General features: G+C 42.5%; 1 long non-coding RNA gene and 1 other non-coding gene across 2 annotated transcripts; one reads left to right on the top strand and one right to left on the bottom strand.

Moving 5' to 3' along the window:
• Positions 1-9,135: 9,135 nt before the first annotated feature.
• On the top strand, positions 9,136-9,242 carry LOC138443051 (U6 spliceosomal RNA). Its single transcript, XR_011257977.1, has one exon. It is a non-coding gene; the product is annotated as a U6 spliceosomal RNA (small nuclear RNA).
• Positions 9,243-17,512: 8,270 nt separating this feature from the next.
• On the bottom strand, positions 17,513-20,831 carry LOC138442343 (uncharacterized). The gene is made up of 3 exons (XR_011257651.1): positions 20,590-20,831; positions 18,828-19,021; positions 17,513-17,759 (listed from the first exon to the last, which is right to left on the bottom strand). It is a non-coding gene; the product is annotated as an uncharacterized lncRNA (long non-coding RNA).
• Positions 20,832-21,173: the final 342 nt, after the last annotated feature.

Here is a 21,173-nt window from a genome sequence, read left to right on the forward strand (position 1 = left end):
AAGAGTTGGACACGACTGAGTGACTTCACTTCACTTCACTTTTGTCCTTCAAGGACTCGGGGTTTGCCATAGGGCTTCCCTGGAGGGCGGCCAGCATCTGGGCATGCCTTATCTCTTTCCTTCTCTCCCTTTCCTGGGACTTGGCCTCCCTTATCTCTTTCCTTCTCTCCCTTTCCTGGGACTTAGCCTCCCTCTCCTGTTCTCTGTTATAAAAGGTATTGGTGGCTCTCTGGACCATCTCATCTAAAGAGGCAGCAGGGTCCTACTGCTGTAGCTGTTGTAACTTTATCCTGATGTCTGATTCACATTAGGAAAGGAATTTGTCCTTTAAAATCACCTGTCCCTCATAAGTGTCTAAGTCCAGACTGGCAAACTTTTGGAGGGCCTCTTTTAGCCTTTTCAGAAAGGCAATGGTGTTCTCGTTGGGCTCCTGAGCTATTGCTGAGACTGGGCATAGTCCCACAACTAATTGGCTTCCTTCTATCTCCATGGGTGGACTTCCTTAGGGGTGAGTCTTTCTGAAGCTTATCGTCTCAGTACTGTTGCAACCTGAGAGTCAGGCCTCCCCAGGTCAGGATGCAGATCCCCAAGCAGGTTGAGGCATGACAACCTCCAGGAGACCGAATCACTGGGCAGGTCAAAGGCATGTCAACCTCCAGAGAATTGGGTCCCTGAGCAAGTCAGTCATGTCAACCTCCTGGGACCCTTGCACTGGTGGATCCCCAAGCAGGTTGAGGCGTGACAACCTCCCAGAGACGAGATCCCTAAGTAGGTCAAGGCAGATCAACCTCCTGGGACCCCAGGCTAGAGCTGGGCATCTCCAAGTTCTCCAGCATGACTAGTGCTGGGTAGGATTAAGGGACTGTAATCTTAGGTCATTGCTGGTTTGTCCACCGTGGATGGGAATAGATACCATGATGTATAGCAGTCCAAGCCTGCGCCCTGAGACTGGAGATCTGGTGAGACAGCCATAAGCCTCATCCTGTTACTGCTCTGAGGGAATATGTACTGAGCTCTTCCCTTCAGTGCAGTTCAGTTCAGTCACTCAGTCGTGTCCGACTCTTTGCGACCCCATGAGTCACAGCACGCCAGGCCTCCCTGTCCATCACCAACTCCCGGAGTTCACTCAGACTCAAGTCCATCGAGTCCGTGATGCCATCCAGCCATCTCATCCTCAGTCGTCCCCTTCTCCTCCTGCCCTCAATCCCTCCCAGCATCAGAGTCTTTTCCAATGAGTCAGCTCTTCGCATGAGGTGTCCAAAGTACTGGAGCTTCAGCTTTAGCATCCTTCCTTCCAAAGAAATCCCAGGGTTGATCTTCAGAATGGACTGTTGGATCTCCTTGCAGTCCAAGGGACTCTCAAGAGTCTTCTCCAACACCACAGTTCGAAAGCATCAATTCTTCAGTGCTCAGCCTTCTTCACAGTCCAACTCTCACATCCATACATGACTACTGGAAAAACCATAGCCTTGACTAGACGGACCTTAGTCGGCAAAGTAATGTCTCTGCTTTTCAATATGCTATCTAGGTTGGTCATAACTTTTCTTCCAAGGAGTAAGAGTCTTTTCATTTCATGGCTTCAGTCACAATCTGCAGTGATTTTGGAGCCCAAAAAGATCAAGTCTGACACTGTGTCCACTGTTTCCCCATCTATTCCCCATGAAGTGATGGGACCAGATGCCATGATCTTCATTTTCTGAATGTTGAGCTTTAAGCCAACTTTTTCACTCTCCTCTTTTACTTTCATCAAGAGGCTTTTGAGTTCCTCTTCACTTTCTACCATAAGGGTGGTGTCATCTGCATATCTGAGGCTATTGATATTTCTCCCTGCAATCTTGATTCCAGCTTGTGCTTCTTCCAGTCCAGCATTTCTCATGATGTACTCTGCATATAAGTTAAATAAGCAGGGTGACAATATACAGCCTTGATGTACTCCTTTTCCTATTTGGAACCAGTCTGTTGTTCCATGTCCAGTTCTAACTGTTTGTTCCTGGCTTGCATACAGATTTCTCAAGAGGCAGGTCAGGTGGTCTGGTATTCCCATCTCTCTCAGAATTTTCCACAGTTTATTGTGATCCACACAGTCAAATGCTTTGGCATAGTCAATAAAGCAGAAAGAGATGTTTTTCTGGAACTCTCTTGCTTTTTTGATGATCCAGTGGATGTTGGCAACTTGATCTCTGGTTCCTCTGCCTTTTCTAAAACCAGCTTGAACATCAGGAAGTTCACGGTTCATGTATTGCTGAAGCCTGGCTTGGAGAATTTTGAGCATTACTTTACTAGCGTGTGAGATGAGTGCAATTGTGCGGTAGTTTGAGCATTCTTTGGCATTGCCTTTCTTTGGGATTGGAAGGAAAACGGACCTTTTCCAGTCCTATGGCACTTCTTTCTTCCCCTAGTCCTCCATAAGAGCAATTTAGGGTGTTTCCAATGGTAAACATTTCATTGTCATAGACCCACTTAGGCAATAACAGAAGTAATGACGAAGGAGTGGGTTATCTGGTCCTGTTAGGGGCTTTAAGAGTATTTTAATTATAAGCTGGGTGGAGCTATATTGCCTATAGAGGGGGTGGAGTCCTGGTTGTAGGAAGTAGTAAGTGGCTTAAGGACAAATTGATAAGAGGCAACACCCGATTTTCCATAAAAGTGGAATAGAGATTTGGTATGTTTGTAATTTTAGAAGAAGGGTGGTAAGGGTTTGGGCCCAAACAGCCTGCAGGGATAATTCCCAAAGTGGCAAACATTGTCCCTGGAAGCCCAATTGCCCTTGAAGGGATGCCACCAACAGATGGACTTCTAGCAGGCATTGTGTGCCTGTCACCCACCCTTGTGGGTCCACTGAGAGGTGCTATTGTCACACATGTTATAGGAAACATGGAAAATGAAGGCCTGAATATGTGGAGAGATTGGATATTTACAGTATTTCCCTCTCAAGGGCCAGCTATTTTCTGGTTGTCCCTCCAGAAGATTGTAGCAGCATCATTGTGGGCCCAGATGGGGCTCAGGAAAAGAGCATGAAACGAGACAGAAGGAGGCAGGGCACAACTTTCAGAAGAATGATATAGGCCAAAGGCATAACATGAGATCTGCCTGGTGGCTCAGACAGTAAAGCATCGCCTACAATGTGGGAGACCTGGGTTCAATACCTGGGTTGGGAAGATCTCCTGGAGAAGGAAATGGCAACCCACTCCAGTATTCTTGCCTGGAAAATCCCATGGATGAGGGAGCCTGGTAGGCTACAGTCTATGGGGTCGCAAAGAGTCGGACACGACTGAGCGACTTTGTGGCAGGAAGGCGGACCCTTTCCAGGGCCCAAAACTGGGCTCTTGTCTAACACTCAGAAATGAGTTGTCCGAGGAGACACACGTGCTGATAAAGCAAGAGATTTTATTGGGAAAGGGCACCTGGGTGGAGAGCAGTAGGGGGGAACCCAGGAGAACTGCTCTGCCTCGTGGCTCACAGACTCGGGTTTCATGGTGATGGGATTAGTTTCTGGGTGGTCTTTGGCCAATCATTCTAATTCAGAGTCTTTCCTGGTGGCACAGGCATCGCTCAGCCAAGATGGATGCTAGTGAGAGGGATTCTGGGAAGTGGACGGACACGTGGTGTCTCCTTTTGACCTTTCCCAGACTCTTCTGGTTGGTGGTGGCTTATTAGTTCCGTATTCCTTATCAGGATCTCCTGCCAGAAAACTCATGCAAATGGTTACTATGGTGCCTGGCCAGGGTGGGTGGTTTCAATCAGTGTGCTTCCCCTAACAACTTCACTTTCACTTTTCAAGGGCATAACATAAACTATTTAGAATCAAATGGGTTCAAGACGGCAGACAAGTCAAATTCAGCTAAACCTTGATCCTCAATATGCAAACTAAATGACACACCCAGAGGCACCACGACAGTTCTAGTTCAGTTCAGTCGTGTCCGACTCTTTGCGACCCCATGAATCGCAGCACGCCAGGCCTCCCTGTCCATCACCAACTCCCAGAGTTCACTCAGACTCAAGTCCATCGAGTCTGTGATGCCATCCAGCCATCTCATCCTTGGTCGTCCACTTCTTCTCCAGCCCCCAATCCCTCCCAGCATCAAAGTCTTTTCCAATGAGTCAACTCTTCTCATGAGGTGGCCAAAGTACTGGAGTTTCAGCTTTAGCATCCTTCCTTCCAAAGAAATCCCAGGGTTGATCTCCTTCAGAATGGACTGGTTGGATCTCCTTACAGTCCAAGGGACTCTCAAGAGTCTTCTCCAACACCACAGTTCGAAAGCATCAATTCTTCGGTGCTCAGCCTTCTTCACAGTCCAACTCTCACATCCGTACATGACCACTGGAAAAACCATAGCCTTGACTAGACTGACCTTAGTCAGCAAAGTAATGTCTCTGCTTTTGAATATGCTATCTAGGCTGCTCATAACTTTTCTTCCAAGGAGTAAGTGTCTTTTAATTTCATGGCTGCAGTCACCATCTGCAGTGATTTTGGAGCCCAAAAAATGAAGTCTGACACTGTTTCCACTGTTTCCCCATCTATTTGCCATGAAGTGATGGGACCAGATGCCATGATCTTCATTTTCTGAATGTTGAGCTTTAAGCCAACTTTTTCACTCTCCTCTTTTACTTTCATCAAGAGGCTTTTGAGTTCCTCTTCACTTTCTGTCATAAGGGTGGTGTCATCTGCATATCTGAGGTTATTGGCATTTCTCCCGGCAATCTTGATTCCAGCTTATGTTTCTTCCAGTCCAGCATTTCTCAGGATGTACTCTGCATAGAAGTTAAATAAGCAGGGTGACAATAGACAGCCTGGACATACTCCTTTTCCTATCTGGAACCAGTCTGTTGTTCCATGTCCAGTTCTAACTGTTGCTTCCTGACCTGCATACAGATTTCTCAAGAGGCAAGTGAGGTGACAGTTCTAAGACACTATCAAAAGACCAAGGAGAGGGTGGTTCCCCAATTGTTGGAATGATCCTCCCACTCATTTGCGTATGAAGTCACCCAGCTCATAAAAAACAAACCACACCACATTCCATGGCCACTGCACTCACCCTCTGTGATGGCCCATACTCTTGGAGTGTGATTCCCTCTGAATCTACCTTTTACCTATTGCTGTGTCTCTCAATGAATTTTTTTTTTTTTTTTTGCAGTGAGACATCAAGAACTTGAGCTTCATTGGTCCTGAAACCAGGCAATATGGGTTTTGACCAGGCTCAAGTCCCAGTTGGACATAACTAAGTGCTAAGCATAGCAGAGTCCCTGCCATGTGCGTTTGAGTCCCAATCTTAGATAAACAGTTTCAAACACAACTTTCAGAAATGGAAAGAGGATGACCTGCCCAATCAAACAGTGTCATAGACAGAGAGAGGAGCTGAAAGATGGGAGGAAAAGGAAGTGGGAAAAACATGCCAAGGAACCTCTTTCATAACTTGCCAGAAAAACTGCTAAATGCCTCACCTGTGCCCACAATTTTCATTGGCCTGATCCTTGGCACAAAGGAGGTTAAGGGCAGAAGAACCCTCACCTGCTTAGGCAACAGCTACAAGGGCACAGAGGATAGTCGAGCCTTTGAGACACACTGGGGAGTAGCCCCTGCCAGAGTCCCTCAGTTGCACCCACTGCCACTCGCTTGCTCACAGAGGGTTCAAGGAAACGAGAAACAAGAGATTGCAAAGGAATTAAGATTGTGTTAGCCATATGTCCTTCCAGCCATAGGGGCAAGGACCTCCCACTGTAACTGGAGATCTTCTGGAATTTGAGACTGAGCCACGTGAGCTTTCTACCGAGTTTGTTTTTGCTGCCCTGATTTCCAGCACGCTGGGCTTGTCACGTCCACTGCACTAGGTTTTCTTCGTGTTCAGCTTCCACCATGTGAGCTTTCGCCAAGTTGGGCTTCTGCTGTGCTTGGCCTCCACCTTGTGGGGGCCAAGCCAAGATTGTTTCAGCCAGGTTAAATCCCAGAAACAGCACCAGGTATGTTGAGGGAGTGTGTAATTTCCTCAGTTCTGTCTTACCGCAGCAAAATTTTGAAGCAGAGTACTAGTGTTACAGCTCAGTTACAGATCGGTTTTATTTGGCAACCAAAGGAAAGTACACCCTGAGGTGTGAGGGTGGACCGACCCCAAAGGAGAGGCTTCAATCCAGCTTGGCTTCCTCCTTTTATAGGTTTGTCTCCTTCCCACTTTGAGCCTGCCCTTTGCAAACTGGGCTGGCCGAGAAGGGGGCATGTTTGTTTCACCTGAAGTTCTCACTCGGTCCGCGGATTTTCTTTTGTTCCATTTTCACGGGCTTTTCCCTTTTTTTTGTCTTTTAGCCACCACCACCATTCTGGACTCCTTTCTTCTATTCTAACTACCTAACAGTTCGATGAACACAGTCAAGGCTAAAAAGCAACACCTTTCCAAGCAGAATTGGGCAAGGTGTTTGGTTTTGTGTTTGTTAGTTGTTTTGCCGGTTTTGTTTTCACATATCACCCAGAAACCCCTGGGCCTGTGAGGTTTTATGAAGAATTCTTACAGCATTTAATCCCAAGCAATGCAATTTTAGCTGACATACAGCAGCTTAAGTAGAGTTGAAGTAAAATTCCATTTTAAACAAGCCAGCATAGAAAATAATGTACAGTACTTCACTTATCCAAAGGGCTCCACAGTCATCTAGAGACATGACTGCAAGTTATTTCTTTCAACACTGGAATTGGTCTGGCCACAATTCACCAGATTTTCCACCTTCAATGTGGTTCATAGGCATTTTTGCCTTCTGCAGGAAACTTCCAGAATGAACCCGTTATCTACAAAGACATCTAAACTCTGACTCTAGCCTCACTGTTATAATGCTTTAATTACCAAGACCTTAGAGGAATAATCCACTGAGCTCAACTGCAAAATCTTCAGATCTACAAATTTCCCTTATTGCCCACTATCAGTTCCCCTGCAGGTGGCCTGCAGAGCAGCTGGGAGGGAGCAGTGAATTTTGTTGCCCATTTTCTTATGTTGATTTTCAGTGAAATGCTTTTGAGTCTAAAGATTCCTATTGGCCTGTGTCTTCCCTATTTCTATTTCTAAAGGACTACCAAACACTCCAGTCTGGTTTTTCTGGGAATCTAACCTCCCGCACTTGGTCCCAGGCCTCCAGGGAATGTTGCCATGGTTCACTGGAGCAAGTGAAGGGAAGGAAAGAGGCCAGCAATTACAAACAGCTTGTGACTCATTTTCAGCAGCATAATTGGGCTCACAGAGGAGGGCCTATCCACTGAAATAGTCCAAAGTCCTGGAGAAATGAACGTTTATGGTTTATCTATTCAAAAGAATACTCAACAGCCATTGAGACGAGGTAGTCAAGGCATGTCCAACTTCAGGGAAAGCTGTCCGTAAAGTGTTGTTAATTATAAGCTTCTACCTGGAGGTTTGGAGAGAGAGCATAGGTTCACACAAAACAAAAGTTCTGAAAGAATACATACCCAAGTAGCAACCATGCCTATTCCAGGTTGAGGTGCAATGTCTTCCTTTGTTACTTCCTTCCCTTCTTTTCTTTCTTCTTTCTTTTTGAATTTTCTCAATACTTTTCAATGAGACTTTTGGCATTTCCAGAAACGTTCATTGGGTTCTCTGGGTGCCCCTGAGTACGTGTTCAGACCCTAAAGCCTCTTTCTGCTCTGGCCTCACCCCACCGCCCTGTAGGGCCTCTGGGACTCACTCCTCTGGCTCTGCAGTAAATGAGAACACTTTGAAAATCAGGCCTAGTACCTATTGTCCAAGTGATCCTGGGAAGTTTTATTACTCAATGGCCCTCATATTTCTTGTCTGTGAAATAAAAAACTTAGTAATGCCTGTAGTCAAGCACTGTGGTCATACAAGGGAACTGTATGTTATCCAATGAGGCCAAATGAGATAATAAATGGAGAAGTGTTTGTTGACTGTAACCCATGTGCAATTCTTAGCTCTTATAATATCCTTGCTATCCACACAGGAATAGGAGAAGTCAAGAGGACCCAAGCCCAGGTGATAGGACTTCTCCTTACAAGTGCCTTATGGGTATGTGGTGGTATAATCATTCATTTTTGACAGAAATGCTGTTATTGAAATCAGATTTCCCTACTTGTCTCAGTAATGTCTTTGTAGTCATTGTTTTCACATTTTGATATTTAATCAAAAAGGCTTTTAGAAACTCCAGCTATGAAATGTGAAGAAAGTGGTCTACAAGTGTGAAATGTCCTGAGACGTAGCTGACTGCAGGTCCTGGCTCTAAGGCTGTAGGAACAGAGAGCCCCGGGGCTGCAGCATGGTCAATAGCCAGATTCTCTAAAGACATCCCCAGAGTCTCTGGTGAAACTGATCTTATGCCTGGGGTTAGATTGAAACAACCATGTTAATAAAAATTGTGATTCAGAATTGCCCCTTTGACAGTGAATTATTGACCCCATGAAGAATATTGGCATATATACATGATCTTCACTCCAAAAGAGAAAATGTAAATGCATTTTGCTTGTTACTTATATGTCTATTCTCTGCTTTCTCACAATGCAGACATAGTTAAATTCTTTTATACTTAGAAGCTTTTTGACCCAAGTCTTAAAAACACACACAATGACAGATAAGAAGTATAGCATCTTATCCACTTTATTTTTTAATTTTTCTTGGTGTGCTGCTCAGCATGCAGAGTCTTATTTTTCCCAACCAGGGATGGAATCATTGCCCCCTGGAATCTTAACCACTGGACTACCAGGGAATACCCACATCACATCTGCTTTAGCACAGACACACATTAAAGCCCTGTGGGTATTGTTTTTCAAAGAAAAGTTGCCAAAATTGTGTAATGAAAATTCAGAAATCTTTCCCCTATAACACTCTTCCAAACATCAACATTTTGCCTCATTTGCTTTATTGCTTTTTCTCTCTATATTCATAATTTTGCTGTTGAACCATTAGGAAGAAAGTTGTGAATTTTATTTTTTATGTGTATCTCTTCATTAACCTGAGTGTCTGGAATTTGTTTTCCAAAAGGTAAAAACAATTTGGCGCATTCAGCCACATTGCGACTCCTCCTCCATTTAACTTGCCAAATAGCTGGTAGAAGTTCTCTCTGCAATTTGCTTTTGGATTCCAGTACTAGCTCTACCCCTTCACATCCCCGTGCCCTTTAAAAAGTCACTGAGTGCTCGCTTCGGCAGCACATATACTAAAATTGGAACGATACAGAGTAGATTAGCATGGCCCCTGCGCAAGGATGACACGCAAATTCGTGAAGCATTCCATATTTTTAATTAAGGAAACAATTCCATTCACCATTGCAATGAAAAGAATAAAATACTTAGGAATATATCTACCTAAAAAAACTAAAGACCTATATATAGAAAACTATAAAACACTGATGAAAGAAATCAAAGAGGACACTAATAGATGGAGAAATATACCATGTTCATGGATCGGAAGAATCAATATAGTGAAAATGAGTATACTACCCAAAGCAATTTACAAATTCAATGCAATCCCTGTCAAGCTACCAGCCACATTTTTCACAGAACTAGAACAAATAATTTCAAGATGTGTATGGAAATACAAAAAACCTCGAATAGCCAAAGCAATCTTGAGAAAGAAGAATGGAACTGGAGGAATCAACTTGCCTGACTTCAGGCTCTACTACAAAGCCACAGTCATCAAGACAGTATGGTACTGGCACAAAGACAGACACATAGATCAATGGAACAAAATAGAAAGCCCAGAGATAAATCCACACACATATGGACACCTTATCTTTGACAAAGGAGGCAAGAATATACAATGGAGTAAAGACAATCTCTTTAACAAGTGGTGCTGGGAAAACTGGTCAACCACTTGTAAAAGAATGAAACTAGATCACTTTCTAACACCATACACAAAAATAAACTCAAATGGATTAAAGATCTAAATGTAAGATCAGAAACTATAAAACTCCTAGAGGAGAACATAGGCAAAACACTCTCAGACATAAATCACAGCAGGATCCTCTATGATCCACCTCCCAGAATGCTGGAAATAAAAGCAAAAATAAACAAATGGGATCTAATTAAAATTAAAAGCTTCTGCACAACAAAGGAAAATATAAGCAAGGTGAAAAGACAGCCTTCTGAATGGGAGAAAATAATAGCAAATGAAGCAACTGACAAACAACTAATCTCAAAAATATACAAGCAACTTATGCAGCTCAATTCCAGAAAAATAAACGACCCAATCAAAAACTGGGCCAAAGAACTAAATAGACATTTCTCCAAAGAAGACATACGGATGGCTAACAAACACATGAAAAGATGCTCAACATCACTCATTATTAGAGAAATGCAAATCAAAACCACAATGAGGTACCTCTTCACACCAGTCAGAATGGCTGTGATCCAAAAATCTGCAAGCAATAAATGCTGGAGAGGGTGTGGAGAAAAGGGAACCCTCCTACACTGTTGGTGGGAATGCAAACTAGTACAGCCACTTTGGAGAACAGTGTGGAGATTCCTTAAAAAATTGCAAATAGAACTACCTTATGACCCAGCAATCCCACTGCTGGGCATACACACCGAGGAAACCAGAATGGAAAGAGACACATGTACCCCAATGTTCATCGCAGCACTGTTTATAATAGCCAGGACATGGAAACAACCTAGATGTCCATCAGCAGATGAATGGATAAGAAAGCTGTGGTACATATACACAATGGAGTATTACTCAGCCGTTAAAAAGAATTCATTTGAATCAGTTCTGATGAGATGGATGAAACTGGAGCCAATTATACAGAGTGAAGTAAGCCAGAAAGAAAAATACCAATACAGTATACTAACACATATATATGGAATTTAGGAAGATGGCAATGACGACCCTGTATGCAAGACAGGAAAAAAGACACAGATGTGTATAATGGACTTTTGGACTCAGAGGGAGAGGGAGAGGGTGGGATGATTTGGGAGAATGGGAATTCTAACATGTATACTATCATGTAAGAATTGAATCGCCAGTCTATGTCTGACGCAGGATGCAGCATGCTGGGGGCTGGTGCATGGGGATGACCCAGAGAGATGTTGTGGGGAGGGAGGTGGGAGGGGGGGTCATGTTTGGGAACGCATGTAAGAATTAAAGATTTTAAAATTTAAAAAATAAAAAAATAAAAATAAAAAAAATTAAAAATAGAAAAAAAAAAAAGTCACTGAATCTTTCTCAAACTTAGTTTCCTTACCTGTTGAGGGAGGCAGTTATATTTATGTCCTTGTATTGCAGTGAAGATTAAATTAAATGGCTCGGAAAGCGCTTTGTAAATTTTAACTTTTCTGTGTATACCTGAAATGTAATTATTCACAGTGCCAAGGAACTAGCACTGACTCAGGTTCTCCTAATAATGAATTAGCCCTAAACCACGTTTTAGGGATTTGCTGGTGCTTGCAGCTGTGCTGTCATCTGCAGGGACTCACGAAGCTATTAGTGGAGAAGGCGATGGCACCCCACTCCAGTGCTCTTGCCTGGAAAATCCCATGGGCGGAGGAGCCTGGTGGGCTGCAGTCCATGGGGTCGCTAAGAGTTGGACACGACTGAACGACTTCACTTTCACTCTTCACTTTCATGCATTGGAGAAGGAAATGGCAACCCACTCCAGTGTTCTTGCCTGGAGAATCCCAGGGATGGGGGAGCCTAGTGGGCTGCCGTCTTTGGGGTCGCACAGAGTTGGACACGACTGAAGCGACTTAGCAGCAGCAGCAGCATGAAGCCATTAGGGAAGGCAGGGAGTTTCTCTAGGCAACTATGATCCAGAACTGTCCTCTCCAAGGTGGTGATTCTCTAGAATTAGCATTGAAATCACTGCAGGGCTGCCGAAACCCAGACCACTGGCCATCCACCCTGAGATTTTGATCCACCTCGGGGTGAGCCTAGGAACCTGCATTTCTGGCCCATTCCCTAGTGATGCTGATTCTGCTGGTTCCAGGACTACACTGTGAGAACCCACTGTTCTCAAACGTGGTCAAGTGGGTAGATTGTTGCACAGGGCCTTACATGTAGGAAAGGCTCAGGTCTGTAGCAAATTTTTATATTCAAGTGGTGCTTTGAACACCCGAATGGGCATACAGGTCACCTAGGGACTTTTGTTACTTGTGGATTGTGCTTCATTAGGTTTAAGATGGGCTCCTGAGTCTGTTTCTAAAAGCACACAGGTGATGCTTGTTCTACTGGTCTCCTGACCATAATTTGACTAACAAGCTGAAAGGTACGACCCATTTGTATGCATTTGATTTCTATTAAAGAAGAAGTAGAAGAGGCTGATCCATTTCTAATTCCTAAGTATCCCATGCTTCTTACTCTCAGCATCGACTGTGCATGCTCTTCGCCTAGTGTGGAGCACAAGTTTAACCCTGCAGGAACCAAGGTATGTCCTATTGTTTTATGTTACTTACCTTATTGAATAATATATTAGAAGAGCTTGCAGAAGTGCATACAAGAATGAAACTGAAAAAAAAAGTCTGCGTCTGTGGCTGTTGCCTGCCGAAGAGACTAAACTGGTTCATGAGAAAGGACTGAGCAGTACTACTGACCTGTCGTTTAAAATGCCTCGTGAATTAAATCATTCTCTCTTAACTTCAAATTTTAAAGTGTCATCTCAAATATTTTGCATTTTGTGTGTGTGTGTGGGTGGGTGGGAACACACTCAGAAGAACTGTTCAGAAGCAGAAAGGTTAGAATTTGTCAGTGATTTGAATAAATAGAAATAATACATAAGTTAAACAGTGGCAGATTTCAAGGATTAATAATGTTGATAAGATGCTGCTTTTATCCAGAGAAAGGGGGAATTAGCAACAGGGAGCAGGTTTGGGGAAAAGAAAAAAAGGGAGGAAAAATAATAAACGATAATTCATACAGTTTGGGACCTCTTGGGTTTTTCTAGTAACTGGTTGGAAATGTAGGGATGTCTTTTGTGGAGCCCAAGGGAGAAGAAAATTTCAGAGACGTGGGTACAGCAGCCTCCATTGCCAAATGCTGCTGGTGTGATGTTGCGTGTGAGTTGAACAGTGGGACAAAGTACAAGAGAGCATGTAGTCTTTGAAAAAGCAATCTTAGCAGAACAGTTAAAGTTCAGAGTCGAGCAGTGGTGTTAAGGGGCTGGAAGGTGAGTCTCATGTAAGTCAGTCTAGAAAGAGAAAGGAAATTTAATCTCAAACCAACATATATCCGAATCAGTTGGGGCGCTTGTGATACCACTGTTTTCTGGGCCCCACCACCAGAATTCCAGACTCTACAGGTCAGATATGAAGCCCAAGAATGTGCAGTTCTAATATATTCCCTGCACTGGGGTTACATGGTTGGGGGCCACTCTTTGGAAATAATTGATTAAATCAGGCTTTTGTAACCTTGGCAATATTGCCATTTTAGACAGATAGTTCTTTGTTGTACAGAGCTATCCCGGGCTTTATAGGATGTGTACCAACATATCTGGCCTCTACCCCCTAGATGCCACTAGCATCCCCAGGATAATACAACTAAACATGCTTGTAGGTATTACCAAATGTCCCCTGAGGGTCAAAATTGCCCCCAGATGGGAACCACAACTTTAGATAATTCAACAGATCTGAAAAGACTGTGAGAAAATCCAGAAAAGATGAAGGGGCTTGGTCTGAAAAATGAAGATCCATGTGAAACAATGGAACAGAGGAGTAATCCATGCTCTTCAAAATTTAATGACCAGGTTATGGTGAGGGCTCAGTGTTTGGCTTTTAAGTGAATTAACCCCAGATAATCAACTTGGAACTAACTTGTGCTGTAATTCCAAGCTGCTTTCAGCTTTCCTCATCCTGGAGTCCTGCAAAGCATTTGTAGTCAACTGTCCCCAATACATGAATGTCCCTTTGTCTAAAATGTGGGCTTTCTGGATCGCTGCCTCGCTTATGTTTAAGTGTCCTCAATTATGACTTTCTTATTCTGAAGCCCCTGCTATTTATTAGACAAAGGAACATTTTGTACCAGGTTATCAAGTTTATTCTGTGCTCCAAAGTTTTGTTTAATGTCTTTTTGGGGGCGGTCTTCTAGCATATCATTCAGTCTTTTAAAATCCAATCTGACAGTCTCTTTAAATGGGGTGTTTAGGCCCATTTATACACAGTATGATTGCCATTAAAGTTCCTGTTTGTATCTATCAGCTTGCTCTTTGTTTTCTAGTTGTTTCATCTGTTTACTATTCTTTCTCTTTTTTCTACTACATTATTTGAAAATTTTAAAAATATTTTATAAGGTGAAACACACCTGACATAAACTACCCATTTTTGAAGTAAACAATTCAGTGGCATTTATTACACTCAAAGCATTGTGCAAACATGACCTCAGGTTGGTTCCAAAACATTTAATCACCCAAAATAAATCCCTTACTATTAAGCAGTTAGTCTCCATTCACCCTCTGGCAACCACAAATTTACTTTGTTTCTGTGGATTTATCTATTCTGGATATTTCACATAAGTGGAATAATAGAATGTGCAACCTTTGTGTCTGACTCCTTTTATTCAGCATAGTATTTTTGAGGTTCATCCACATTGCAGCATGTGACATCACTTCATTCCATTTTGTGGCTGAATAATATTCCATGAATTGAAGCATAACTTGCTGATCTGTATATCTGTTAATGGACATATGGTTATTTCTATGTTTTGCCTATTGTGAATAATGCTGCTATGAAAATTTGTGTACAAGTATTTGTTTAAGTACCTGTTTTCAAAACTTTGGTCAGAGACCTAGGAGTGAAACTTCTGGGTCATAGATTAACTATTTCACTTTGTGGAAAACAGTTTGGCAGTTTCTCAAGGTGTTTGCACCGTTTTATATTCCCACCAGCAATATTCAATTCCTCTACATCCTCACCAACACTTGTTACTTTCCATTTTCTTGAGTATCACCTACTTTGTGGGTATGAAGTGATGTCACATAGTGGTTTTAATTTGTATTTCCCCAATGATGAATTGTGATATTGTGATTTATAATAAATAAGTATATATATACAGTCTTTGTCCTGTTTCTGGTGCAGAGCTTCTAAAACTCTTGAAATTTCCCAAGTGAGGTGAGCAATAAATGTTCTTTTGCTATGAGGTAACTTCTGGACACCCCTTAAGGATGGGTGTGGTTGTCAGGAGAACCAACCAAGTGATTAAAAAGTCGAAACTTTCAGTTCCACCTCCTGACCTCTGGGGAGGGGAGAGGGCCTGGAGGTTGAAACAATTACCACTTGCCAATGATTTCATCAGTCATGCCTGTGTGAGGAATGCTCTGTAAAATCACACAAGGTCAGCCTTGGAAAGCGTTTTTGTTGGTCAACACCGTGGAGGTGCTGAGAGAATGGCACCTGAAGGAAAGGACATGGAAGCTCCCTAGCCCCTCCCCATACCTTCCCTCTGTACCCCGCTGTTCCTGAGTTATATCCCCTTTTAAAACAAGCAGTAATCTAATAAATAAAATGTTTCTCTAAATTCAGTGAGCCACTCTAGCAAACTAATCAAATCCAAAGAAGGGATGTAGGAATCTCTCATCTGTAGCTGATCAGTCAGAAGCACACATAACAGCCTGGGCTTGCAACTGAGGTCAGAAGTGGGGACTTGGGTGGCAGTCTTGTGACACTGAATTCTTAAGCTGTGGCATCTGTTACTGTCTGCAGGTAAATGATGTGGATATTTCATATCAGAATTGAGCTGAATTCTTGAAAATCCTGCTGGTGTCCAAAAATTGTTTGATGTGTGGGAAACAACCCCCCCTCCCCCAACCCACATATACACACATTGGAAATTGAATCTTGGAACACCAAAAGACTAATTATGATGACTTTTTTCACGTGCTTATTGACCAATTAAATAGACCATTTTTTGAGAAATTTCTATTCAAATTCATTAACCATCTTTAAACTCCATTGTTTTGGTGAGTTGTAAAATTTCTTTACATATTCTATTTACTAGACTCTTATGAGATACACAGTTTGCAAATATTTTCTGCCATTTGATGGGTTGTATTTTCACTCTTAATTGTGTCCTTTGCACAGAGTGTTTTAATTTTCATAAAATTCATTGTGCCCATTTTTTATTTTATTACTCATGCTTTTGGTGTCCTAGGTAAGAATTCATTGCCAAATCTGAAGGTCATGAGAATTTACCTGTATCTTTTCTCCAAGTTTTATAGTATTAGCTCTCACATTTCGGTCATTGATCAGTTTTGAGTTAATGTTTGCATGTAATATGAGGTATGGATGCAATGTCATTCTTTTGCATATGGATATCCTCTTATCCCAGCTCTATTTGTCGCTGTCCTTTGCCCAGTGAATGTTCTTAAAACTCTGGTCAAAAACAACTGCCTGTATGTATGGCTTTATTTATGACCTCTTAATTTTCTTCCATTGGTCCATGTGTATGTCTTTATACCAGTACCACAGGTTTAATTACTGTAGGTTTGCAGTAAGTTTTAAAAATGGGAAGTGTGAATCCTCCAATTTTATCCTTATTCAAGATTATTTTGGCTATTTGAAACTCCATGTCAATTTGAACATTGGTATTCCAATTTTTTCAAGGAAAGGTAATTGGAATTTTGATAGGCATTGTTATTAGTACGTAGATCACTTTTAGTAGTATTAAGATCTTGATAATGTTTTTTAATCCACAAATACAGAATGTCTCAATTTATTAAAATCTTCTTATACTGGTGGATAATTATTAATCAATAGTTGATCTAAGAAAGAAAGGGAAAATTTTATTCAAATATTATAATCTGAGTGACAATCTTTGAGAAAGCTCTGAGGACTATTCTACCTGTTAAAGGTCAAAGCACAATTATACAGAGTTTTGAGACAAAGGGTTGTATGTCAAATGATGTATTGCTGACAGTTTACATTGTCCAGATCTACATGTAAGAATGAGCAGAGGATCATGGGTTATCATGGCCCCTTAGCAGATTAAAAAAGAAGGTTATCTCCTAAGGAGGTCTGGTTAATGCAAATACACAATATACCCTAAAGGAAAAGGAGGAGGCCCAAACAGGAGAAGACAAATTTCATGTTTAAATTGCTCTCGCCTTGCCATAAAATATGAATTTTATTTCATCACATTATTTAAGCAATGTGTTTTTAGTTTTGTGTACAATTCTTTCATCTCTTTGGCTAAATGTATTCTTAGTTATTTTATTCTTTTGGATGTTAGGAATGAAATTGTTTTCTTAATTTCCTTTTCACGGTGCTCATTGCTGATGCAAAGAAACACTGAGTTGTTAATTTTGCAGCTTGCAACTTTGCTGAATTTGTTTATTAACTCTAGTGGCTTGTTTGTGGGTTTATTGTGATTTTCTATATGTACGATCATGACATCTGCATTAGAGATAGTTTTGATCTCGTGTGGTCTTGGCCTGCAGTGACTTAAAGCAGGGTTTTGGTTCTTGGCCAGAGATTGATGTCAGGTCATGGGGGTGAGAACACCGAATCCTAACCTAACTAGACCAGTGGCTGGTCTAGTGACAAGACCCTAGTTCTTCGGCTTTGCAGAAAAGAATTTCCACAAAGATGGAATGTAGTGAAACAAATATTTATTAAGAGAAAAAGAAGACATATAGTACATGTGGATAGAAACACGGGCAGACTCAGAGTCAGACTTGTGCACTCATGGTAGTTTGAGTTACATTTATGGGCTATTTCTTCCAGGTTTCCCTTGGCCAATCATTTTGATTTGCTGATTCAGAGTCCATAGTTGGTATATCTCAGGATCCATTCATGTATGCACACATCTCTTAGCCAAGATAGATTCTACAAAAGAGGCCTGTGGGTAGTTGGCATCACTTAGCATCACTCCCCTTTTGACCTCCAAGGAGTCTCTCTCTCTCTTTCTCTCTCTCTCTGTGTGTATGCGTGTGTGTGTGTGTGTGTAATTGGTGAAGTCTCACATATGTGGTCTCTTACCACATATGGTAAGAGACCCAGCCTCCTTTCTCAATTGTCCTGCTATTCTCTTAGAGTATAGGTCCTCAGGGGCGTATGAGTGCTACATGCTTAGTCACTTAAGTTGTGTCCATGTCCAACTCTTTGTGACCCTGTGGACTGTAGCCTGCCAGGTTCCTCTGTCCATGGGATTCTCCAGGCATGGACACTGGAGAAAACTGAAGTGGGTTGTCATGCCCTACTCCAGGGTATCTTCCTGACCCAGGGATTAAACCTGTGTCTTATGCATTGACAGGCAGGTTCTTTACCACTAGCACCATCTAAGCAGCCAGGTCAACAGGGGATGACTCTCTAATTGCTTTACCTTGTGAGGCCCATCTACCTCCTGTCTCAAATACCCACTGAGAGACCTCAAGAAATCTTTATTGGAACGATGAAAGGCAAGGGTTTGTTTTCTGTAGCTTCTAAAGCATGGCAAGAGGCTCTTAGACCCTACCTAGTTGGGGTCACAGGGCTCTCAACCTGTCTCATTAAGGGGCCTATTGTTATTTCGGCAGGATCTGCTCTGAGGAGTGGCTGAAGTCCCTGCATCATCATTATCTTACGGTGCCCTGGAGAAAATAAGCTGATTAGAGAAGCAGGGGTCTTTTACTAAAGACCAGTAAAAGACTATTATAATCAGAGGCTCAAGCAAAGGTAGGAATCTGGTTATGCAAGGTCGGCATATCTTTGTTAATCTCAGGCTTAAAATTTTAATATCTATTTCTAAAATGGAAAGTCTGAACCTGTTGGTCTCAGGCCTCCTTGTTGGACTGAAAGGTCTTAGTTTCAGATTTGCAATAATATGGAAGACAACAAAGCACTAGGCAAAATATAGCATAAATCAGTATGGCCGAAATGAGGAAGGTTATAAGAAAATGGAAACCTCCCATCAGAAAGTTTTTCATACCTTGTGAGATCCAGAAGAACAAGTTAGAAAACCAGTTTTCAGTTCTTCAGCCTGTGTTGAATAGCGAGGATTGCTGGCTAATTGTAGAAGCCAGGTGGCTTGCTGTTGAATTTTCTCAGTGTCCATCCCCACCTGGGTAGAGGTGTTAATGTAAGTGCAACAGGAACTGTTGGCAACTGCACATACTCCTCCTCCTGCCAACAGATAATCCAGTGTCAGATGGTTGTCAAGTACAGCCCTGGCCAGTGAATCTAGAGACTTTTGTAAATTAATAAGAGTTAGCAGTACTTTAGCTATGGCGGTAAGAGTATGAGACAGGTTTCAAAGGACATGTTGGTGTGCAGCTACTCTCCACTATGGTAACAAGGTTTACCCAAAGAAATAGGTGTCTCTGTCTGCAATGGCACCAGGTAGATCTCAAGTTAATCCAGTAAACAGTTTTGATGAACTCACCCAGTGCTTAGATTCATTTAAGGGGTGTATTGAGAAAGGAGTAATCAAGGTTCCTGGCATACACTCTGTGTGTGTGGAATTATTGCATAGACAATTAGTGGCCCATGGTTTCTTACCCACCTGGCATATGGAAACACTCCCTGGTGGGATACAATATAGACTAGTGGGCTTAAGGTTTCAAGGCCCAGCCACTCAGTTCTATTGTTATGAAAAATGTTCTCCAACCTGATTGTTGTTGAGTCACTAAGTCATGTCTGCCTCTTCTGTGACCCCGTGGACTGGAGCCCCCAGGCTCCTCTGTCCATGGGATTTCCCAGGCAAGAATACCAGAGTGGTTTGCCATTTTCTTCTCCAGGGGATCTTCCTGACCCAGTGATCAAACCCAAAGCTCCTGTCTGGCAGGCAGATTCTTTACCACTGAGCTACTTCAGAAGCCCCTCCATCTTGATACCTGCTCCTTAAATGTTAATCCTTCTTCCTTCAGGTAGCGAGTTAGACTCTGAGCACACATAGGTAACTAGAATTCTGATTTAGGAGGGGACACTATAAAGTGCTGGGGGTGTGTTAATGCCAATTCTTCGTCCTTCCAGTTTTGACTTCATTTTCTCTTTCTATTGCTAATGGTAGACTTAGGCAAGAGACATTAGAATTTTCTTCAGTAGGAAAATGAACAATTCTGACCCTGTACATTACTGTTCTGAGCCTTTGGATCTCTGGCAGAAGAGCAATTTCCATCAGGAACTTGGTTAAAATTCCTTATGGGATGGGCAAGGGGGTCGTTCTGGCACATGATGGACTTAGCTTGGAGTAAACAAATCCAGCCTTCTGTCAACTGAGTGGAGAAAATGAAAGTTTGTGCAGTGTAAACCAGAGAGTTGTTTGTCCATCCTGTGGATAAGGGAAATAGTCATAGAAAAGCTAAGGCGATCAGTAGCTTTATAGCAGCACCAGTCAGGATCATATTTAAATCACCCAGCAAGGGCAGAAAAGTTCAGCAAATTCTGAGAGCAAGGGTGAGAACAAAAAAAGACAATAGTTATCATTTACCGGAATATATCAATTGCTCTGTAAATGGAATGGAGTACCAAGAGGCAAAAGGAAGATTGTAGCTATGGATAGCTTAGGCCTAGGGCCTTTTTGCAGAGAAGGCAATGGTAACCCACTCCAGTACTATTGCCTGGAAAATTCTATGGACAGAAGAGCCTGGTAGGCTGTGGTCCATGAAGTCGCTAAGAGTCAGACACAACTGAGTGACTTCACTTTCACTTTCATGCATTGGAGAAATGGCAACCCATTCCAGTGTTCTTGCCTGGAGAATGCCAGGGACAGGGAGACTGGTGGGCTGCCGTCTATGGGGTTGCACAGAGTTGGACACAACTGAAGTGACTTAGCAGCAGCAGCAGGGCCTTTTTGAATAGTAGCTTCAGGTCTTGTAGTGGCTCACTCCTCCACCTGAGATTTTCATGCTGTCCTGGACCCTCTGGATCCTGTGGAGTCTTGGAGGAAGGGGTGGATTCACAGGGATGGGCTGAAATGTGGGTCTTCAGGTTCCTGTAACATATCAGTAGAAACAGGTTTAATCCTGGACAGATGAACCCAGCTGGTGAACCCCTGGAGTTTGACTACCATAGGGGTGCTCAGCAGGACTTAGAAAGGACTTTCCATTTTGGGAGTAGCTGGTCACCAGGGGACTCATTTTTCAAGGGCTTTTAAACTCTTCAGAGTTTACAACAGAGCCACTGGACCTGTTATCTGGAGAGGGCTGTACTCTTGCAATATTCGTATTTTTTTAAAATTTCGGTTATTACTTTTGGCTGTTCTGGGTCTTCACTGCTGCATGGGCTTTTCCCTAGTTGCATTGCACAGGCTTCTCATTACAGTGACTTCTCTTGT

This window comes from Ovis canadensis, chromosome 6, assembly GCF_042477335.2.
Source record: "Ovis canadensis isolate MfBH-ARS-UI-01 breed Bighorn chromosome 6, ARS-UI_OviCan_v2, whole genome shotgun sequence".
Taxonomy (NCBI): domain Eukaryota; kingdom Metazoa; phylum Chordata; class Mammalia; order Artiodactyla; family Bovidae; genus Ovis; species Ovis canadensis.